Below are 12,452 nucleotides of genomic sequence, written 5' to 3'. Positions count from 1 at the left end.
GCCCCCCACCAAACCTGAGTCACTCCAAATCACTAGCTGCTCGAACCTCTTGGTCCGTGTGTTCCTGACGCAATTGCTAGAACAGTTCAAACACTTTGAAAAACAGAATCGACTGGGTCCTTTTTGGAAGCTGTTGGGTGCAGAAGACAAAGGCATACAGTGACGTGAAAAATTGATGGTTTCAAAAGCTTCGGCTGGGCCCGCGTGACCAGCTTTGTTTCCTAAACACAGATCAGCGATGTATTTATCCAGCAGCCCACGCTGTCTGAGAAGGAGTCACTCTGCTGTGTCAGATAAATAACATGTGTTTGTACCATCCTTGTGCACATTGCAGCTCAGAGAAATCATAATGGTCGACAGGAGACTACATCTTTGGAGCAGATTATGGATTTAACATTTTAGCTGCTGGCTGGCTGCCTGTGTGATGGGATTTTAAATCTGCCTTCCACGGCGATCAATTGAGCATCAAGAGGTACCATTCTCTGCTCTATTAGGGTCTGATCCAACTTCCATTGGCCTTGTTTGAAACCATGTGCATGTCCAAAGGGGCGGATCCTGCTGCCACTGCGGTTGAGCGCTCAGGCTTTCCAGTGGAGCCAATCAATGGGTTTAAATGGTCACTAGCTCCACAGGGGCTGGGAACCTTACTGGTATTTCTAGATTTAGCCCCATAGCATCACTGGGAAGTATCATGATCCCTCCATTATGGGCAGGAAACCAGAGGCCATCAGAGGTTAAGGTCCATGGGAGTTAGGTGCCTAAATATCTTTGAGGATCTGGGTCTGTGTAACCTGCCACGAGTAATACAAGGAGCCTGTGGCAGGAAAAGAACTCAGATCTGAGGGCACAAGTGGTAGCACTTGGGAGGTGCACTGCCTTACCCCAGGGCCCCTGACAACATTTTAATTGCTAAGTGGGGTGCCCCCACTTGCTCCTTCCCTGCCCTTCTGGGTGGCCCTCCCTGTCCCCCATCCCCCGCAGGCACCAGTCACCCCATCTGAGGGTCTGTCTACACTACAAGGGCGCCATTCCAATGCTGCAGCACTCAAGTTGTAGACACTTGCTATTGACAGAAGAGGTTTTGCCAGAAGCATTGGTGATCCACCTCTCTGAGGGTACGGCTAGACTGCGTGGTTTTTTTGGGATACAAGAAGTAAAGTGACACAAGATGAACACAATGATGAGACCTTCCTCCCTGTCCCTGGATGGGGGAGACATGGCCCAAGACAGGAGAGGCCAAGAGTTGCATTCAGAGGAGATGAGAACAGCAAGTAAGTTACTGGTCAGAGAGGGTATGTCTAGACTGCATCCCTCTGTCGGCAGAGGGATGCAGATTAGGCCGGTCGACATTGCAAATGAGGCAGGGATTTAAATATCCTGTGCCTAATTTGCATAAAAACGGCCACCGCGTTTTGCCAACTCAGCACTTTGTTGGCAAAAAGCAGCTGTCTAGAGGGGTATCTGTTGAGAAAGAAAGCCTTTTTCAACAGATCCTGTAAACCTCCTTGCAGGAGGCATAAGGGATCTGTCGAAAAAGGCTTTCTTTCTCGACAGATCCCCTTCTAGACTGCTGCTTTTTGCGGACAAAGTGCTGAGTTGGCAAAACACGGCATCCATTTTTATGCAAATTAGGCACGGGATATTTAAATCCCTGCCTTGTTTGCAACGTCGACCTCCCTAATCTGCATCCCTCTGCCGACATACCCAGAGTTTAGAGAGTGGCTGCTGGTGTCACTCATGCACTGAAGGGGCAGGAGATAGGGGCTGTGGCAAGAAACTAACCAAGGTAAAGAATGCGGGTATAGGGGCAATCCCTGTTCCCCAGTAAGCGAGGGGTTAACTGGCTTCTCTCCACTCCCAGCGGGGCTTAGGGCAGGGGCTAATGGGACTGCCTCTTAGGGAGCCTGGGAGCGGAGATGGCCTGGGAAGAAACAGGCTGGCATTCTGGTTCTAAGGACTGGTTTGAACCTGAGGCTGGGCAGGGCTTTGGATTACAGTGATACAGATGAGCTTAATACTGTATGTCTGCTGAATCGCCTTATCTTACTATCCGCTTAACTGCTTTTCCTGCCCCAGCCCTGCCTAACTGCCCCATTAGCCCATAAGTGATCTCCACTCACCTTTATTTATCGAGGTCCAGTTTGTACCATCATTTGCATCACCTTTGAATTTGGGCCGAGAAAGGGAAAGAAACAGGGAAGGAATATGAGGTGTTCTATGTAGGGAACCTCTAGGCAATGTCCCCTCTCATTTTTTCCATCCACGTGAGGAATACATTTTGTTGTGTGCTCCAAGGCATGTGCAGATGTGCACCACCAATACAAACATAGGCTGTGGGCACTCTGCTGATCAGCTGGGTAGCACCTGAGCCTATCGTGGGTGACTGCCCAAGTGCTCAGCTCACAGGGAACCGCTGCCTCTAGGCCCTGGTCTACCCTTAATTCAAAATAATAAGCGGAGCGTCCACACTATCAAGCCCATTATTTCGAAATAACAGGCTGGTTATTTTGAAATCTGCACTCCTGCTTTCCTTGGGGAATAAGCTTATTTTGAAATAGTTATTTCGGGAGTTATTTCTTCGAATTTAGTTATTTCCCAATAATTTCCTAGTGTAGACATGCCCTAGGATGTGATCGTTGCATAGATCTGTGATCTCATGGCTCTCTGTTCCCATATTTTAGAAATGTATAAAAAAGGGCAGCGCCTTTCCTTATTCTTGCCACACTGAACCCAACTGTTAGTCTAAATTCAGTGCAGGATTCTTCATTGGTTCTGTTTCCTTTCGGGAGGGAAACAAAAGAAACCAGCGAGTTAAGGATAAAATGGAAAGCCACACATTTTTGCAAACTTCAGAAAACATTAAAAGTTACCCTAATGGTATAAAAGCCCTGATTATAACTGGAAAAGGATCAAAAATTCCTGATTGGCATATTTTGTTCATCAGGAAACATGATTCATGTTTTGGAACAGTCTCTCCACTATGCTCCAATTAAGATTTTTTTAAAAAATTGGGACGGCAAGTTCTTGGCATGGCAAGCATATGAAGAAAACCAGGCTTCTCAGACCTTTCAGAACTATCTGTACAAACCCATATGTAAACAATTCAGTGTGACAGGGGAACTTTCCATTTTCCTCTTATTATGTGGCAGATTTAGAAAGGGAAAGCTCTGTTGTTTAGCTTGTCTAGGAATAGAATCCTATAATAATACTTTGCTTTTGTATAGTTCTTTTCATTCGAAAATGCTTCACAGACGATAGATGAGTTCAGGAAACACTTCATCCTCATTGGAATGCAGATGCTTTCTGGGTGGGATGCACCTTTGAAACAGCAGGCAGCAGCGATGCTCCGCAAGGGTTCAATGCAAGAAGCGGAGCTGTCAGGCCTGATCTGTTGCCTTGCACATAGTGTCATTTACAGCTATGCAAAAAGAGAGGGAAACGCTTCATGCCAACCTCAGCGTAGCCAGTTGGCAATCAAACTACCCAAGGTATAACCTGCTTTGGAATCGTGGCTATAAATGGGCAACTCTTCCAACTAAATCAACAGCCAACCACTCCAGAACAAATGGAGCCTGCCTGAACCTCTCCTGGGTGGGCAGCCTGTTCAGAGCATCTCGATGTCTAACCCCTTGCTTTGCCTGTGTGAACATTAACTGGCAGCTGCAGACAGCCCCCCGAGTCTGGTGGCCCATTCCCTGACAAGGTCCACGGAGAGTTGTAGGCTTAGCATTTCCTGACTCTCCGGAACTAGGAGTCGCTCTGGTGAGAGCTTGTTTGGGAGAAGAGGGCTAGATGGGCCTCTGCAAAGGACAATCCAGAGGAGCAGGCTGGTAGGGAGGTCATTGTGACACAGGGAGATATGCAGTGAGAAAAGAAGGCAGGCCCGCTGCCGTGCCTTTGTCTGTGCAGTCTGGAGGGTAGACTCAGATACAGCTCAGCCAGGAATCGGAACCCCCTATGACGGGGTATCCAAACCTCACACAGGGCCACCAGGGGGCAACAAATTACTTTGGGCCCAGCCAGTCTTGCCCTGCCACACCTGCAGCAAATGCTGCACCTGGGATGGGGAAACAGTTCACCTGGGGGCAGACCCACAGCTCCTGCAGAGCAGAGGGAAGGCCACAGTCGCTAAGATAACTGCCCCAGGCCCTCCCCGAGGGAAGGACCCACCCCAGGGGCAGTCAGAGAGGGAAGCATTCCCCTCTCCCCTGCATAAGTCCCCTGGACAATGGTGATCCCTTAGGGTATGTCTACACTACCCTCCTAGTTCGAACTAGGAGGGTAATGTATGCATACCGCACTTGCTAATGAAGCCCGGGATTTGAATTTCCCGGGCTTCATTAGCATAAGCGGGGAGCCGCCATTTTTAAATCCCCGCTGCTTCGAACCCCGTGTAGCGCGGCTACACGGGGCTCGAACTAGGTAGTTCGGACTAGGGTGCCTATTCCGAACTACCGTTACTCCTCGTTTCACGAGGAGTAACGGTAGTTCGGAATAGGCACCCTAGTCCGAACTACCTAGTTCGAGCCCCGTGTAGCCGCGCTACACGGGGTTCGAAGCAGCGGGGATTTAAAAATGGCGGCTCCCCGCTTATGCTAATGAAGCCCGGGAAATTCAAATCCCGGGCTTCATTAGCAAGTGCGGTATGCATACATTACCCCGCTAGTTCGAACTAGCGGGGTAGTGTAGACATACCCTTAGTTTGGGCTACACCAGCGGAGAAGGGCCTTGGACTGAGCTAGGGGGTGGAAGTGGCCCAGGGAGGGCAGCATTCCTCAGTTTCCAGATCACTAGTAGCTCCAAAGGCACTGGGCTGGAGCCTGGTGGAGTGGGAAGGCCCAGGCTCCCTACCGACAGCCTCCTGGCTGGTCATTGGAGCTTGCTGTGACCACTAGGCCATGCCACCCACCGAGTGAGGATCGTTACAGGGAGAGAGCTGTGGGAGGATGAGACAGAGACAGGGGGGAGGCTTGTGTTACAAAGGCAGCAGTCAAAACACCAGGCTGTTCTCCAGCCCTAGGGTGAGCCTGGCTCCGGGGTCCAATCTCACCAAGACTAGTTCTGCATTCCTACAGCCCCCACCTTGCACATCTGCCATAAGAAGATCTTAGCTCATGCATGGGCTTTGTGATGATTCTCTGCAACAAGGGTGAATTTCACCCATTCGGATGATGGGAAATGGGATAAACAGCCGCCATAAGAACAACCAAACTGAGTCAGACCAAAGGTCCATTTAGCCCAGTGTCCTGTCTTCTGACAGGGTACAATGCGACGTGCCCCAGAGGGAATGTACAGAACAGGGAATCATCAAGTGATCCCTCTCCTGTCACCGATTCCCAGCTTCTCACAAACAGAGTCTAAGGACACCATCCACGCCCATCCTCCCTAATACCTATTGATGGACCTTTCCTCCATGAATGTATCTAGCTCTTTTTTGAACCCTGTTATAGTCTTGGCCTTCAGAACATCCTCTGGCAAGGAGTTCCACAGGTTGACAGCATTGTGTGAAGAAGTACTTCCTTCTGTTTGTTTAAAACCTGCTGCCTGTTAATTTGCTGACCCCTAGTGCTTGTGTTATGGGAAGGAATAAATAACTCTTCTCTATTCCCTTTCTCTGCACCCATCATGATTTGATGCCAGATGCATCCAGGTGTGTGGCTGCAGAGGACCCCAAACCAAGCCATGCCCAATAATGTTGCATAAAGAGCATTGTTATGAGAACTCGGGGAGCTCTGTATGGCTGGGGAAGTTCTCCTGGAGTGGGGTGCTCCATTCTGCCTCTGGCCTCCTGCCAGATGGCTCCCGGGGAACTCCTCTCCTGTGATTCCCTCAATAATGTATCAGTGCCTTCAGGGCTCGTTAAAGTGAGGGACTAATGGAGCTGGCTGCAGCATTGATGAATAGCAGCAGGCCTGTGCTCGGGAGCGTCCCATCCATCTCGAGAACAGAGGCGATTAATTAGTTTCGAGCACGCAGGGCTCAGAGATGGCCCCGTAGCCTCCTTCCCTTGAGGGCCCTCTTCGCTAGCCCTGCTGAGTGCAGGCTTATGGGCGTTCGCACCCACTCTGGAGCGCGCTGTTCCATATGCAGCATGGGGCTCAGCCTCATCTGTGCCCTTCCCCTTGGAGCGTTGGAACCACCTGCCCTGGGAGCACACGCCCGCCAGCACCCGAGCCTCATCCCCAGCGGGGGCTTTTCTGCACTCTCAGACTCTTGGAGCTAGCTGGCTGGGCCTGATCAGGATTTAATTGCTCCCTTGTGGGTAGGTGCTAACCCGACAGCACTCCCGGACCAGGGCTTCCCTGGTGGAAACTGGTGCAACTCCATGCGATTTGTTGGATTCGCTGATTTACACCCATGGAGCATCAGACCCTGACCCCAGGGGTCGAGAGTTAGGTGACTGGAAGGCCTGGCCATGCTGCCAGCAGCAGCAGTATCCCCTCGCTCTTCAGGATCTTTAGAAAGAGGCAAGGCTGCCTGAGAATTCATGGCTTGGCCGCTTGCTGCTTCTCCCACCTGGGCAGCAGAGCGTGGGGATTGCAGAGAGAGGCGCAGCAGAAAGTCTTGTAAAACTCGCATGTAGCAATTGACTCGCTCCTTTGTCTCCTCTCACGTTGCTGGGAGCGAAGTCTGCCTGCAAACCGGGCTTCGGCACCCAGTGACCCAGATTAGGGAGTCCTTAGAGTGTTCCAATCCCGCCCTTTCAGAAGAGCGCGGTGCAGCCCTTTCATTATAGCCACATCAAATATTTGATTTTAGTCTAATGTGCAAGGAAAGGAAACTTTCCATCCTTCCCGGCTTGGGGCAGGGATGGGGGTCAGGGGAGGGCTGGGGGAGCATGAATATGTATGAGGCTCTAATTGGCTCCCACATATTAACCACCAAGGTGCCTGAAGGCCCAGGCATCCTGGCTAATTGTTGCAGACAATTAATAACTTGGATTTTGTTCATTCCCTATCGTGCTGTGCGGTTCATTCAAGGAGCAGGCGGCAGAGCCTCTGTGAGCTGCTTGCAGTCGGGAGGTTTTGTTTCCAGACTCAGTGGAAGCACAGGTCATAGCTAGGCAAGCCCCATTCCCAGACCGCAGGGCATCTTGGGTAGAGCAAGTCTTGCTAATGTCACTAATAGCTCCAGCAGCTGCTGTCTCTTGCTGTCCCTGTACCTGTCTGGGCTGTGGGGCTCCCCCTCACCCTGGCCCCTGTGCCCCTCTGCAGGCAGGAGCCTGGGAATGGGTCCATGGACTCGGAGCGGAGCTACCATCACAGCTGGGCTAGTAATGGACTCTGGGCTGGACTGGCAATTTTGAAAAGTAAAATGAAAAATCACTTTGGGTCGATCTGAAATTGACAAATGTCAAACTTTTCGGGGCACTGAAGCAGCAACAACGTTATTTTGATGTTGACCATTTTCTCAGCCTTCTTTTTAACATTTTAAAGGAAATGTCGGAACCAACATTTTGTTTTGAAAAAGTCCCAATGAAACAGTTTGATTTTCCCTGGGCTGTTTTCGGGGAGCTGGGGGCTCTGAGCACACTTTGCACCAACACAAATTCATGGAATGTTCCAGTGCTGCTGAATCTGTGGGGTTTTTCAATGGGAAAAAGAGGCATTTAGTTCTAACCTCCACCTCCGACCAAACTGGGCACGTGCACAGGTTGTATGGTTGGGGGTCAGGCTGCCAGTTCCTCCCCCCCATACTCCAGCAGCAGAGGGAGGAAGCAGGGCCTAGCGGTTAAGGAAGAGGACTTGGGCTTTAGTCCTGGCTCTGCCACTGGCTCATTTTCCCAGAATGTCTGGGTGCCTCAGTTTTCCTGACTGTGAAATGGGGATAATGTGATTTCCCTACCCAACAGGAGACTAACAGGGGACTGTCCATCATCTCTGACTAGCAGTGGAGTTCTGATCCTCTTGCTGGCCACTTTCCCAGGGCTTAATTATGTGTCACAGCAGCATTCCTCCAATGCAAACAGCCCCTGGGAGAGCATGGCTCAGTGGGCCGGGAGAGCCTGGGAAATGGATGGCCTTGGCATTAAGATTTCACAGGTGGCTGAAGCACATTTAGGCCTGGCAGCTACCGATTTTTTCATGGCATTTACACATGCAGCCGCCAGTTCCCTCCCTCCCTCCTTCTACCCACCAGCCATGTCGGCCCTGGATTTTCATAGCGTCCCAAGCATCCCTCAAGCTGAGCTTGCTGGGCTTTTAACAGACGCCCCCAGCTAGTTTTTGGGCCTTCTGTTTCCTTGGATTTTCTTTTCATTTTTCTCACAAATGAAAGTTTTCCTAGATATTCCTTCTAAACCCGAGCTGAGCACCCCTGCCTGAAGCACCTGTCTGCAGGTCTTCTTGTGTGCCCTTCAGCATAGCAGCTAGGAACCAGATGCCCACTGTGCTTTGCTTTATTGTTTCTCCCTGAGACAGTAGATGTACAATCAGGAGATGACATCTCGCTCCTGACCTGCCTGTCAGGCTCCCGGAGTCTCGCTATGGGAAACAGGGGGGAATGGAAAGGCCTCTCACCTCCCTTGCAGCAAGAGGCAGTAATGAGGCTGCATTTGGTCTCTATGACCTTCTGGCTACAAAGCTGACCTTTCAGCACGGGACGGCAGAGCCTGGGGTTACTCGATTAGGTGTGTTGCTGGCCTTCTGGAACTTTTTTTTTGGTACTATTTTGGGGTTTACCAAACTTTTTTGGAGTTTTCTTAAGCAGTTTCCCCTTTAATTTAACCATTGCTTTTCTAAAGAGGTATTGAATGTAGGAACCCCCTCCCCCCCGACACTCTCCTCCCCAAATAGTCTCTGAGACAAGTCATTCTGGGGCGTAAGCCAGGCAACAGACCAGAGCTCCTGGACTGCAGGAAGTAAAGGAAATCTGAACCTTGCAAGTGTCTCATTTCATCGACCAGCCTGCTGCTTTCCTCTGGGTCCTCTCTTTTTGTCTTTATCTAACTTGATGACTTGTCTTCTTTATGTATCCACACATGATCTCTATCTTATCTATTCATCTAGTTAGCTAGTTATTCTGAGTTAATCTCTTGCCTAATCCATTTCTCTCCTATATCTAGCTTATTTAGCCATTTCTTGTATATCATCTAGTTCATCTCTTATCCATGGTATTTATATATTACCAGTCGCCATTGTGCCTACGTGGTTGAGGGCATCCCATGAGATAGTTCCCCCATGCAAGTTCTGCAGCTCCTCCCCTGCTTGGCTCTTCCTTATCCAACAACCCCTTTTCTTGCCCACTAGCTGGCAAGCACTTCCTGTTCTCCAAGAGCATGGCTCCCAACTGATATGCTCATACTAGCCTATGGGAAGCTGTAACTTCTTGTGTCCAGCTGATGTACCTCTCATTCCCTTGATAGATTCCTTTGTCTGTCTTGTTTCTGCTGCTCATCCTGCATCCAGTTCTTATCCTCCCTCTCCTTCTTCCTTTCCCAGTCTATAACATCACCATCCGCCACCTCAGCTCCTGTTCTCCCTTGCCTACTGTGACGTAGTGGGGGTACTTGCTGGGCTGTGGTGACCTCTGCTGTCTGGAGCAAGACCCAGCAGGGAAAACCTCACTAGGCAGAGGTAAGGACAAACTGGTTGAACCAGTGGCCAGACACCCCCCATGGAGAGGAACAAAGGAAGGTGAATGCGGCCCTGGCTGGGGGGCAGGGCTGGAAGTGGGTGAGTTGGTTGGTGGCTGTCTGTGAGGATGGATGAGACAGCCTAGGGAGAGGAGCTGGAGTTTTAGGGGCCCAGTCTCCCCCATCTCAAGGGGGCCTGAGGCATCCTAGCCCAGTTCCTGTAACCAGATTACATCTGTGCTGCGCTGTGCTGGAGGAGCAATAAACCACCCTCAATTCCACTGGCTGGTACAGTCTGTTTGTGCCATTTCGGGGTGCAGGAGACGGGGAACCCCCAACGTGCCGTCACACCTACCTGCCGCTCCCCAATCTGCTCCTATTTCCCTCTATCCACCCACTTCTGTCTAGCTGCTCCTTCTCCCCCAGAGCTTCCTCCACTCACTCCTTTTCTCTGTCTCTACTATTTGGACCTCTCACATCCTGCACTCCTTCCCTCCCTGCTCCTTAAGAACTACTCCCCCTTCCAATATGCCCTCTCCAGCATCACTCTCTCAGGAGGAGTTAAGGCTGCTTTAGTTAAGGTTATCCAAGTTAAGGGAACATTCAAGGATGTTTCCCTTAAGGATGCCTAAAATGTATTAAATTTCTTTCTTTCTTTCTTTCTTTCTTTCTTTCTTTCTTTCTTTCTTTCTTTCTTTCTTTCTTTCTTTCTTTCTTTCTTTCTTTCTTTCTTTCTTTCTTTCTTTCTTTCTTTCTTTCTAAATACAAAACCTTATTGTTACTGGAAAATTAATGTTGAGAAACACAAAAGTCAGAACATTCCAAGAGGTTAGGTGTCTATAACACTATCACATGTGTACACCATTCTTTGCCAAACATCAGACTTATGATATTACACTTCATTTGATTGTGTCGAGAAACACATGTAACTGACTTAGGATCTGATTCAGTACTCTCTAAAATTAATGGGAGTCTTTCCATTGACCTCAATGAGCAGTGCATCAGGCTCCTCTGCTTTAGTTCTGCAAAGTACATAAACTCATGCTTAACTTGAATCACCTACTTTAGCACCTGTTTGAGTTGGCTTAAGTGCTGTGTTGAATCAGAGCCAGAATGTATTGGGAATCAAAGCCAGCATTTTTATACGTGGGGCCCTAAATGTAGGCTCCGATCAAGACTGGTTGAAAAAAATTCATTTCAACTATTTTTTTGACAGAAAATTGAGTTTTTGACTAAACTTTTTCCCCCCCAAAATGTCTTATTTTGGTGGGAAATGCTGATTACTTTTTGCAAAAGAAAAAAAAAAGCAAACACCCAAAATATTCCAGCCCCTAACTGACATATTTCGATTTTCATCCACAGTTTTTGAGGATTCAAATGGAAATGAAGCATTTTCCCAGACAGCTAAAGCTTCTGTTTTTCAAATTGAGGCACTAATTCACAATTGAGACCCGATTTTCAGAAGGGCTGAACGCCCACAAATAACATTGGAGTTAATGGGAGCTGCAGGCCTCTTATATTTAGGTGTTTAAATATGGCTTTGGGACTCTAGCTTTAAAAAACCCTGGTTGGAAAATGTCCCTTAATTCTGGAAAGTCCTGATTTTCAGGGTTTGATTTCTTTCTCTAACATTGGATGACACAAATGGAGAACCCTGAGCAGATCATAAATTTGTATCTGCATCTGTATCTGCAAAAATGTGCCGTGGATATCCACATTGACATCTGGGGATGCTGATACCTGCAGATATAAAGCAGATACCATGGATTTGCCGAGCACTACTCCTATGGGTTTTTTGCCTTTAATATGTATCTATTTCTATTGTCTATCATGCATCAGGGACTTTCCTGAGGGTTTTGAAATGTATCAGACTGTGGTGCACACCAGTTGAGGCAATCTGAGATTCCTACTGCATTTAGGTCAAGCAGCTGCTAGAACATCACTGTCAGTGAAAATGCAGCTGAGTAGCTCAGTTAACAGCTTTCCCTCTGGGGATACCGGGGGGCTCCAGGGGCTGGTAATGGACTAAAGAGCTCGTCCGCTTTGGGTCCCAAGTTCACATCCATCTCTTATGGGTAATGACTAAATGCCATTAGCAGCAGAATGATCTTGGTGGTGAACTCTCAGCCGGCGAGCCGGAACAGCCATGGCGGCTCCATCGCTTTATACCAGTCATAGGGTGAGCGGCGGGGGAGAGGGGTGGTGTAAGGGCAGGACGTCATGGGGGGCCGAGACCATAGTTTGGGTGCCGGTGACCCCTCCTACTTTTAGGGAGTTTCAACCACTCCTGACTCTCAGCCTAGTTCTTAAGGGCTAGATTTGCCCATCCTTCTGAGCTCTGAGCAGTCCTGACTCCACACAGAGCTCAGTGGGAGTGAAATGCCATGCCCAGGAAGGGTGGCAGAATACAACCCTGAAGTGAATCCTGGCATTCCCCACAGCACGGTATCGTAGTAACCTTCGTGCAAAATATGCCTACTGAGGTATTATTTGAAAACCCATCATTTGCTGGTCAATACTGTTCTGCTAAGACAACTTTACATACAGTGTTGCTATACCTATCAGATTCCACTCTATGGTATCGGTAACACCTTTTCCAAACCTCAGCCCTGCCAAGACAGAAGCTGGCAGACAGGTCTGTCTCACACAAAAGTGAGCTCAGCTTAATTTGCATCTTAAGCCATAAACAGAGTCATCAAGCAGTAAGGAAGTTCCCACAGGTGGGAAAACCAGCAGGAGAGAGCTGCCTCTGGAAAGGTTTTGTCCCCTTAATTCAAGAGCAGGTCCACATTTAAAAGGCTGCTTTGGCTCCACTGCACCAATGCTGCTGTGCCACTGTAATGCTTTAATGAAGATGCTCTAAGCTGCAGGGAGAGGA

Source organism: Pelodiscus sinensis, chromosome 23 (genome assembly GCF_049634645.1).
Source record: "Pelodiscus sinensis isolate JC-2024 chromosome 23, ASM4963464v1, whole genome shotgun sequence".
NCBI classification, from domain to species: Eukaryota; Metazoa; Chordata; order Testudines; family Trionychidae; genus Pelodiscus; species Pelodiscus sinensis.
The sequence above is the reverse complement of the archived record's forward strand: the minus strand, read 5'-3'. Positions refer to the sequence as shown.